The sequence below is a fragment of the Phascolarctos cinereus genome, unplaced genomic scaffold, assembly GCF_003287225.1.
Source record: "Phascolarctos cinereus isolate Bilbo 61053 unplaced genomic scaffold, phaCin_HiC Scaffold_2;HRSCAF=192, whole genome shotgun sequence".
NCBI classification, from domain to species: Eukaryota; Metazoa; Chordata; class Mammalia; order Diprotodontia; family Phascolarctidae; genus Phascolarctos; species Phascolarctos cinereus.
The window spans coordinates 94,590,112-94,599,932 of NW_027555625.1; the positions used below are offsets into that span (position 1 = coordinate 94,590,112).

At 41.0% G+C, this 9,821-nt stretch overlaps 1 protein-coding gene across 2 annotated transcripts in view; it reads right to left on the minus strand.

The window, feature by feature from the left end:
* FBXO11 (F-box protein 11) overlaps positions 1 to 9,527 on the minus strand; it is a 107,942-nt gene extending 98,415 nt beyond the window's left edge. For both annotated transcript variants that reach the window (XM_021001319.2, XM_021001320.2), the window contains exon 1: positions 9,444 to 9,527. The gene's annotated coding sequence lies outside the window, so the exon portion shown is untranslated. The remainder of the gene's footprint in view (positions 1 to 9,443) is intronic.
* Positions 9,528 to 9,821: the final 294 nt, after the last annotated feature.

Consider the following 9,821-nt stretch of genomic DNA (forward strand, 5'->3'; position numbering starts at 1 on the left):
CTACATCCTCTTGATGTCGACTTCAGGAGAAGGTCACTTGCGACCTAACTTTCCTTGGGGTCCTCTTTCCTGCAATGAGGTTGCTTCCACTGGTGCTGAAATTCCAGATAACCTGAAGAGGTCTTGTAACATCCCTAACCATTCAGGGTTGGTAGATAAGATATATGGCTGACAATGGACCAGCCTGGTTAATTCCTAGAAAGCCTAATACCAAAGGCTTCATCTTTATGACCTTAGTTCAATAATGAGAACACCTTGTTTCTCCAGTCATGTACTTCATTATTAACCCTAGGCAAACAAGCCTAAAAATTCATATTCTCACTCATATAGGGATTCAGTCAAGACACATAAAACATTACTGGAAAATAAATTCCCAAGTAGGAGAAAGCTCCAAGACCTGAGACTGAGTTATCTTCAAAATATCAGGGGAAGAGCACCAACCTGTGATTATCTGTGTAGGTCAACTCAATGTACCAATGCAGATCAGCAACTGTTCTGAAATTTGTGGTCTCAGAGAGTTGTCCAAAGGCACTGAGACATTAATTGACTTGCCCAGAATCAGAGGGCCAGTATAGTGTCAGAGGCAAGACCTAAACCCAAGTTTTCTTGACTGGAGACTTGCTTCCCATCCACTCAGTAACCATACCTCCTTTCCTCTGTATTATGATGGGCAGAATCAGATAACAAGAAATCAAAAACCACAATCATATTTCCCTATCCAGCTGTCAAATCCCATTTCCAAGGAAACCGAAGCCCTACATGTTTCTGGATCCTTCCAATTAGTCTCCACAGAGAAGTTTTTAATACTTGAGGTACTTATCTATTGTGTCGTATTATGGTTATCTACTTAGTGTATGTGTATGGGACAGGTGGGGCATATCTCCTTACTTAGTTCGAGAACTCCCCAAAAGGCAATTTGGTTTACCATACTTTTTATCTCCTTCAATAACCAAACATGGACTTCCACATATGGAATATGCCTACTCTACATATGGAATATGCCTATTCTACATTTGTTGAACTGAATTATACTAATATATAAAATATGCCTCTACCTTGCAACTACAGTCAATCTTATTCAATGTTTCCAATTAAGAAAATGCAATTAATTTATTTTCAAGGTAAAATTATTTTCAAATACTCCTGCCCTTGACTAAATTTTATATAAGAAAATCAGTCCCTTTCACTTTTCTATTTTCCTTAGATTAAATATATTAACAATTTAAGTGTAAGAAGCATGTCTCAAGTTAAATTCTACAAATTCAACTCAATGAACAATTAGCGCACCAACTATGTGCACAGCACTTAGATATGAAATTTAAATAGGATCCATGACCTTATGGAATTTACAATACAGTAGGATCTAACTCATACAAAAATTAGAATTCAAGTCAAGAAACACTTATAAATGCATACTACTTGCAAGGCATTATGCTAGATGCTGAAGATTCCCCCCCACCCAAAAAAAATATCAGTTCCACGTCCTCAAAAAGGGCACTGGTTCATAATATATAAATGCCAAACTCTACTCAAGTACAACAGGAAAAAGGAAACTATTACCTGGTGGAAATTAGGAAAGACTTCCTGGAAGAAATCTGAGTTAGGCTTTAAGAAATGGGCTTTAAAGGAATCTATATATCTTTCTAGAGGTCTGAGCGAAGACATGGGAGGAGGAAAGTAGAGGATATGTACAAAAGACTATTTAAAGGTGGCTGCAGATCCCAGATTAAGGTGGGAAGAGATAGGGGCTAGAATGCAGAGGCATTAAATTCCCAGCAGTTATTTGAACTTCACATGGTGGACAAGAGGGAGGACCAGTATTTTGAAGAAAGTGGTGGCATGACAAGATTTATGCATAAGGAAAATTATGTATTGCAGCCATGTTAAGGATGGATTGAAAGAATTTAAAAGTGGAAGCAGGATGACCTGTTAAGAGGCTACTGCAATAGAACAGAAGGTAGTGAAGTCTGTACTAAAAGTGGTACCAGTGGAAATAGTGCAAAAGACAGGCGGGAGAGAGATTTCAGAAGTAGAAATAAGAAACCGTGGCAACTTAGAATGATGACAGATGAAGGAGATGGTAGAATCAAAGACAACATGAAGGTTTAAATACACATAACTGAGTGAATGGTAGTGTCACTCAAAAATAAAGACAGAAGGAACAGTAAGTTTTGAGGATAAATATAATTTGCTCACTTTCAAACATACCAAGTTTGAAGTGGCAGTGAAATAGCTGAGTAGACATGAAGTTCTGGAGCATAGGAGAAGACCAAAACTAGAATTAGATTAGATTATCACCCATGTAAAGTTCTATAAGGATTTTAGAGTTGGAAGGGATCTTAAAGATATCTAGTCTAAGTATCCTACTTAAAAGATTAAAAAAAAATTAAGAGTCACATTAAGTTGTGACTTGCCTAATGCCACATAGGTAGTAAGAGAGCCAGGACTTGAAACCAGGTGGTTTGCTCTCAAACTAGCACTCTGCTAAACTACAGTGCATTAACTGAAGCTACAGAAGTGGGTGAGATTGCCAAGGACAGGACAGAATGAGAAGAGGGCCCAAGTCCTACTAGTGGCAAACATCATCTTAAACAGTTGGTAGGGAAGGGGAAGAAGAATCAACCACAAAATAATAAAGAGGACCACTCCTTTCTGCTTCATCACACCATCAGGAATCTCATCACCCCGAAAGACTACACTAGCCATGGTATTCCCACTTCAGTACACTCTGGCTCTGGTAGCCCTCCCAATGTAAGGTAGGGAGGCTCCTCCCAAAATCTCCATGTAAGAATGACCCCATAGGCCATCTCTGCATTTCTCACAGCTTCTCCATTATGCCACAGGCCCAGGGCTACATACCTTATCCACCTCTAGTTCAGTTTCCTTTTGTGTGTAGTCTTCCCCCATTAGATTGTAAGTTCCTTGAGGTCAGGAACTGTCTTTCTTTTTGATATTCGTATCATTTCCCTCCCTCCTCTCCCCAAAAAAGGCATTTCCCAAAGACAAAGACAGACAGTCCTGGTCCTCGAGGAACTTATAATGTAATGGAGGAAACAACATGCAAACAAAAATGTTCAAACTAGCTATGTACAGGATAATTAGGAATATAATCAATACAAGGAGAGTACTAGAATTACAAGGGATTGGGAAAGCCCTCCTATAAAAGTTGGGATTTTAGTTGGGACTCAAAAGAAGCCAGTGTCTGGCACACAGTAAATGTTTATTGTCTGATAGGAGCCAATTATAGAGAGGTCGGAGGACAAGACAAGCAGCTAGGTAAGCACAGTGGATAGAGCCCTGGACCTTCAGTCAGGAAGATTCAGTTTCCTAAGTTCAAATATGGCTTCAGACACTTACTAGCTGTGTGACCCTGGGCAAGTCACTTAACCCTGTTTGCCTCAGTTCCTCATCTGTAAAATCAGCTGGAAAAGGAAATGGCAAACCACTGAGTATCTCTACCAAGAAATCCTCAAATGGCATCAGACATAGCTGAAATAAGAGAACAACAAGAGGAGGACAAGAGTGGTGTGTGGGAAAACAAAACAGGAGTTAACACATGAAAGGAAAAGCATTTATTAAAAATGCTTCCTAGAGCCAAGCACTGACAAGTTCAGGAGATACAAAAATAAGCAAAGACAGGCAATGTCTTCTAGGAGCTTAGATTCTAACAGAGGAGATAACCCATACAGAGGAATGGTGACAGGATAGTAATACTTTGGTTTGGAAAGCTGCAAGTATAGAGATAGCAGGGTAGACTGATACACCCTTGGGAGTGGGCAGGAAGAAATCCAGGAGAATGGGATGGTCCACCTGGTCAAAGGCAAAGAATAGGTAGGTCAAGGAACACAAGGCCTGAAAAAGATCACTGGATTTTGTAATTAAATGTTCCGTTAATGACCTGGGGGGGGGTAGATAGGTAGGGAGCTTTTCAATAGGGGCTAAAGAGATGGAAGTCAAAAATCAAATGATATAGGAAAGTACAAGTATACGGTCAGGAAATAAAAATACCAAAGCTTGTCTAGTATACACATTAGTACTATGGGAAATTTATTCCAGAAAACAGCCAGTCAAAAATGATTTTTAAATTAGTACTTTAGTCCAACATTAACTTAACCTACATTTTTCTTCTAAAAACAGTCTCTGCCTGTAACCATGAAGAGGGGGAAAAAAAACAAAAAACTAAAAACCCAACTTCTGAACTCATGAGTAATTTTGGGAAAATTCACCCATCTCTTTGTACATGGAAAACTCTAGTCATTCACATTAATAATCTATGTTTCACCTTGTCAGTAGATATGAACAAACTTGGCTCCAGTACTATCTACATTTGCATATGGCAATGCTTAAAGTCTCAATATCAATCTAAGGGATCATTCTGAATGCTACTCCAGAAAATCAGCCCTAAACTGAACAATATTTTACTGATTTAATCAGTGACTTTTTTTTGGACCTGTGATTTCCTATGTGTAGGAAACTCCAGTGTGGAAAATCCCTCCACCTATGCAAAGAGGAAACTGGTTTACTACTTACAGTCTTAGAGTTGCTTGGAAGAACTGAGAGGGTAAATATCTTCCTAATGGTCACAAAGCTAACTGGTGTCAGAGACAGGATTTGAACCCAACTAATGCCAACCCCAAGGCCAGTTCACTAATGAAACAGAGAATGCTTACTGAGTGCTGAGATGACACTAAGGTAGTTTGGCAAAGTTGCTGTACCTTTGGAAGACAGGAAAAGGAATTAAAATGACTAAGGGAGAAATGGCAGGTCTATAACCAAATGACACTTTACAGAAACTTTAGAAAGCACAAAGTAAATACATAAATGAACAATAGGTACAAGTTGAAGAATAAGAGAAAGAGAAAGAAAAGGATCTCAGCATCATAATGGTTCACAAATTAAAATAATTCTTCACTGAAGTCTTATTACTTTAAAAGTACAGCTACACAGAAAGACTGACCCAGTAGCCTTGAATGCTACAATTCCTTAATTTAAGACCTTAAGAAGTAGACGATCTCTAATCTGGTTGCCACCTCTCCTAATCTGCTAAAGTTTTTCCCAAGCAGGAAGGGATCACAGACCCTTCTTGAAAAATTTACATGATCTCAAAACCTAGGAAAAACATAAAGAAAGTTTACTCATTCCCTTACAAAGGACTCCTATCCTGATTTTTTAAAAAAATGAAAAAAGAAAGGTCTTGATAATCTTCCCAACTTGAGATGCCAAGCAGGAGCCAAAGATTTTTTCATCTTCGTTTGCCTTGTCCCCAAGATACATACTTATCTAAACTCCTGAAACCAGAATAGAGTTCCCTGACCTGAACTATTACTACCACAAGAGTTTGAGAGACAGACAGAGACCCGCATGGGTGGGGGGGGGAGAGAGAGAGAGAGAAAGAGAGAGAGAGAGAGAAGAGAGAGAGAGAGAGAGAGAGAGAGAGAGAGAGAGAGAGAGAGAGTGTGTGTGTGTGTGTGTGTGTGTGTGTGTGTGTGTGTGTGTTTGTGTGTGCGCGCGCGCACGCTCAAGAACACAGCATGCAATAGAGCCTGAAGGGAGCTGATATAGGCAGAAGTTCCTTAAAAAGGGGCCAATCAGAACTCAAAACCAGGATCCCCAGGGATTCCCCTGCCCAATTCTATGACAGGATATTCCTGAAAACTCATATTGAATCTTGGTACAGGTTTGTTTATAAAAAGGGGTTTTAAAAAACTGCTACAAAACAGAGAAGCTGCTCAAGTTATAGCTGAGACTTTTTTCAATTCTTTAAAAAAAAAAACAGCCTGATCCCCTTAAGATTAGAAACCAAAAGATCATGAGAACCACAATAAATTTCCTTGAACTATGACTGCTATTACAAATGCAGAATAAAGTTTTTACCTTTAAAAAGAGCCTCAAAGTTTTTCGATAGCTAAAATACAAACTGTAGCTATCACCCGCTTAATTTTTTTAAAAAATTCAACGTCAAGAATAAAATCTTATTAATTTTCACCACTGACATATCCGTTTAGCTGTTTATATTTCATCTTCAAGAATAAGCAAATATCTTTTCTGTTCTGCAAAACTCTTATCAAAATGTTATCAGAGTGAAGAACATAAACTCAGTACTTGAAGTTTTAAAAAATGTAGTGTCAAATATTTCCAAAATAAAGAACACACTACCTTCAGTTTCATTTTGCAAAACTACTTTAGATCCTAGAATATAACAGCAATTTTTATATTAATAAATCCTTGTTTCCTCCTCTATGAAACACCTCCAATTATTTTCTATTAGCCAAACATGTTTCTGTATATAACATTCAAAGCTCAAGAATTAAAATGGAAAGACCAAAAGTGTGGTAATTATCATTCTGCCTTACACAAAGGATGATTTTGGATAGTCAATAGATAAATGTAACATTCCATAACATACTTAAGTCAACATTTCCTGAAGTGGTGTCTAAAGGGCCTTATGAATCCTCCAGGAACCTGGGAGAGCCTCTAAAAGACTTCCCGATCATATTCCTAAGCTACCCTCCACCTCAAACACTGGTCATGAAGAAAACTATAGTTGAAATAAAGGTAACATGAATTTCAGATGCTAAAATAATGCTTGGAAAGGGGAACAGAGGAAGGTACACCAGTACCATAGTCCTAGTAGAATATTTTTTCCCCAGAAAACTAATTGATGTCTATTTTATCCTTCTAAGCAAAAACATCTACCATATAAAAAGTCAGAGCTTTTACATGGATAGTAAACTGACATTGAAATTATCTTAAGAACCAGTGAGTATCAATGTAGTAGTGGCAAGCTGATTTAAGCCCTTGTGGCATTTCTTATGTACTAATGCAATATAACTCAATAAAATTAAGATCTCTTTAAGGAAAAAAAAACTAGCCATTTTCATTACACACCTTGAATTATGGAAGGCAGAAACATAACTAATGAAAGGACTCTCCTCTATAAATCAGATATTTTAAAACTAACCCCCCCCAAAAAAATCTTTTCATGTGGAAATTTAAAACCCTCTTAAAAGTATTCAAGTTTTCAAAAGAAAAATGTATTCATGGTTTAATATAATGTTAGTATATTAATATTACCTGGGTTTTTTGCTTATTAACTCAATAATTTATTCAATTTTAAAACAATCCTCTGAATTTAAGAAGCTCAATAAAGGTTTTTTTGCGAGTCTAACTAACAAGAAAGTGTTTTTTACTCAAAAAAACAAACAAAAAAAACCCCACCCAAATTGATTTGTTCTTACTGCAGAGCAAGGATCCTAGACAGAATTTTATTTGTTATGAAGGCTTTGCTACTTACTGAAATTCTGATTCATAAGTATCATCAGACAGTTTACAAGTATCAAAAACAAAGACAGGAACTCTAACCATTGGCATATAACCTACAATTTCTAAATCAAGATTACCACTCCACTTCAAATAAAAAGCAGTTACTGGATTTGAAAGAATGAAAAATGTCAAACGTAATCTATTTGAACAAACAGCTTGATATTAACTAAAGTCTAGTACTCCTCAGCAGGTTAAATGAGAGACTAAAAAGGGGGCTCCAGGGAATTAGTCAAAGAAAATTTTTTAAATGAGTCACATGACTAAATTACATTTTACTAAATCAAAAGATTTTTTGCAAGGTTACTAACAAATTAATAAACCTTGAGTAAATTCACTGTGAGCAATACCCCAAGACTGAACATTTATAGGGTTCAATACAGAATTCTGAATTGTTCTTCAGAACTTTTTTCTTTACTTATAAAAGCGTCAAGCTAAGAGGGAAACACATGACTATTATTTGAGTGGGACATAGGAAAAGAAACTCTTGTATGCTTGTCACACAAAAAGGAAATGATGAAAATAAATTCCAATTCACCAATCAGTAAATTACTAACAGTTTCTAGAATTTGCACAAGACCCTCAACTGGACTTGCAGCCTCACATCCTTTCATGTCATACATAATAACCTGCTCCCCAAATGACAGTTTTTACAATGACCAGGGAAGAAATAGGTAAACTTAATTCGCAAATTGGCATTTCCCTCTTTCATCTATTCAATATTTTGACCAAGTAAAAAGACAGAGCTACCACTTAAAAATAAAAAACATGTTTCTAAGACGGTAACTGCATTCAAGATTAGTTCCCTTTATCATCTGAGATGTGACAAGCAATGCATAAAAAATTAAAAACTAATCTTCTCAACTATACAACATGCAAAATGTCTCCTAACAACTCTCTTCCTCTTAAAAAAAAAAAGCTGCAAATATGGTACAAGGAACAAGCCCCTCCACTGGCAGCATTTAGTTAAAAAGAGAATAGTTAAGCAGCTTGGTGACCAAGGGGCACACTCCCACCTCACAACCTCCCAAAATAACTGTACCATTTCACTAAAGCAGGAATCCAATCCCGAGGAGCCTCAGCCTTTTAGACAATGGTGGTTACCATACTGAGAGCTAAACAGTTGGGTCCAATTGACACATTTCACTAGGCCTTGGACAAGACACACACAACACACACTTTCCCAAGACATTTGGCTCCAAGGTAGGAGTATTATTAAGTCCATGCCAGGATATCAGGGCAGGCCAGAGAATAGGAGGTGAAGGGAGCTGGGGGTGGGGGTGCAGAAGGGCAGGAAACAAGGGGTATTGGAAGAAACAGCGTAGGGGTAATTGCACCAGGAGGGAGGGAGGGGGCTGGAAATGGCCGATGGTCTGTTTATTTATTTATTTTAAAGGTCTAGATTTAACGGGTCCCTTCCCTACCCCCACTCTCACACACCACCCCCCTCCCAGGGATTCTGTAACCAAAACCAAACTGCGCAGCAAACATTGTGGGGCTGGAAGAACCATGACTCCCCCCCACCCCACCCCACTCCCCACCCCGTGACTACTGAGCGAAGCGGGGCTGGAGGGGTAAAAACAAGTTCCCGGGCCAACACCTCCAGCCACTCGGATCCCCCGATCCCCACGAAGACTGGAGGCTCGCTAACCCGGTTAAGAAAAGAGGGGAGGGAGAACAAATTCCTCACCCAACACCGGCAATTCCATTCCCCTTTCCTTCTTCCCCAGTCTCCATCGGAAGGGGAAGAGCCTAACCCTAGGACGAGTAAGGAGGGAGAACACGGCGAGCCCACCCCCCCCACCCCCGGACTCCCTCTGGGGTCCGGGGACGGGGGAAGAGGGGGGGTGTGCCGAGCCCCCGAAACCAAACAAAGCGCGGCCTGAACGCGAGCCAAGGCGAGTGGGGAAGCCGGGGCTTTTCCTGGCGACAGGGGCCCAGGCCGGGCACTGCGGCAGCGGGGAGACCCGCCTCGGCGGGGCTCCTTCTCCGATAACCCCCGGACTCCCCCCACCCTCCGGGACCCGGAGCCAGAGAGCCGCGGCCCCCTCCCCCCTCCGCCGCCTCGGCCGGGGCCGGGAGCAGGAGAGAGGAGGAGGGGGCCGAGGAGGCCGCAGCCTTACCCCGCTCCCCGGCGTTGTTCCTCTCCTGAGGCGGCGGAGGCGGCGGTGGCGGCGGCGGAGGCTGCTGCTGCTGCTGGGGCTGGGGCTGCTGCGGCGGCGGCGGCGGAGGTGGCGGCTGGGGCTGGGGCTGCTGCTGCTGCTGCTGCAGTTGGGGCTGGGGCTGCTGCTGGGGAGGCGGCGGCGGCGGCGGCTGCTGCTGCTGCTGTTGTTGTTGCACCGGGCGCGGCCTCGACACTCGCCTGGGTCTCCGGTTGGCGGCTCGGACGGAGTTCATTTGCCGGGCTGAGGTGGCGGCGTTGGCGGAGGGACACACACACACACCCCACACCCGAGGATTTGGGGGAGAAGGGGGGAGGGAAGGGGAAGGAGAGGAGAGGG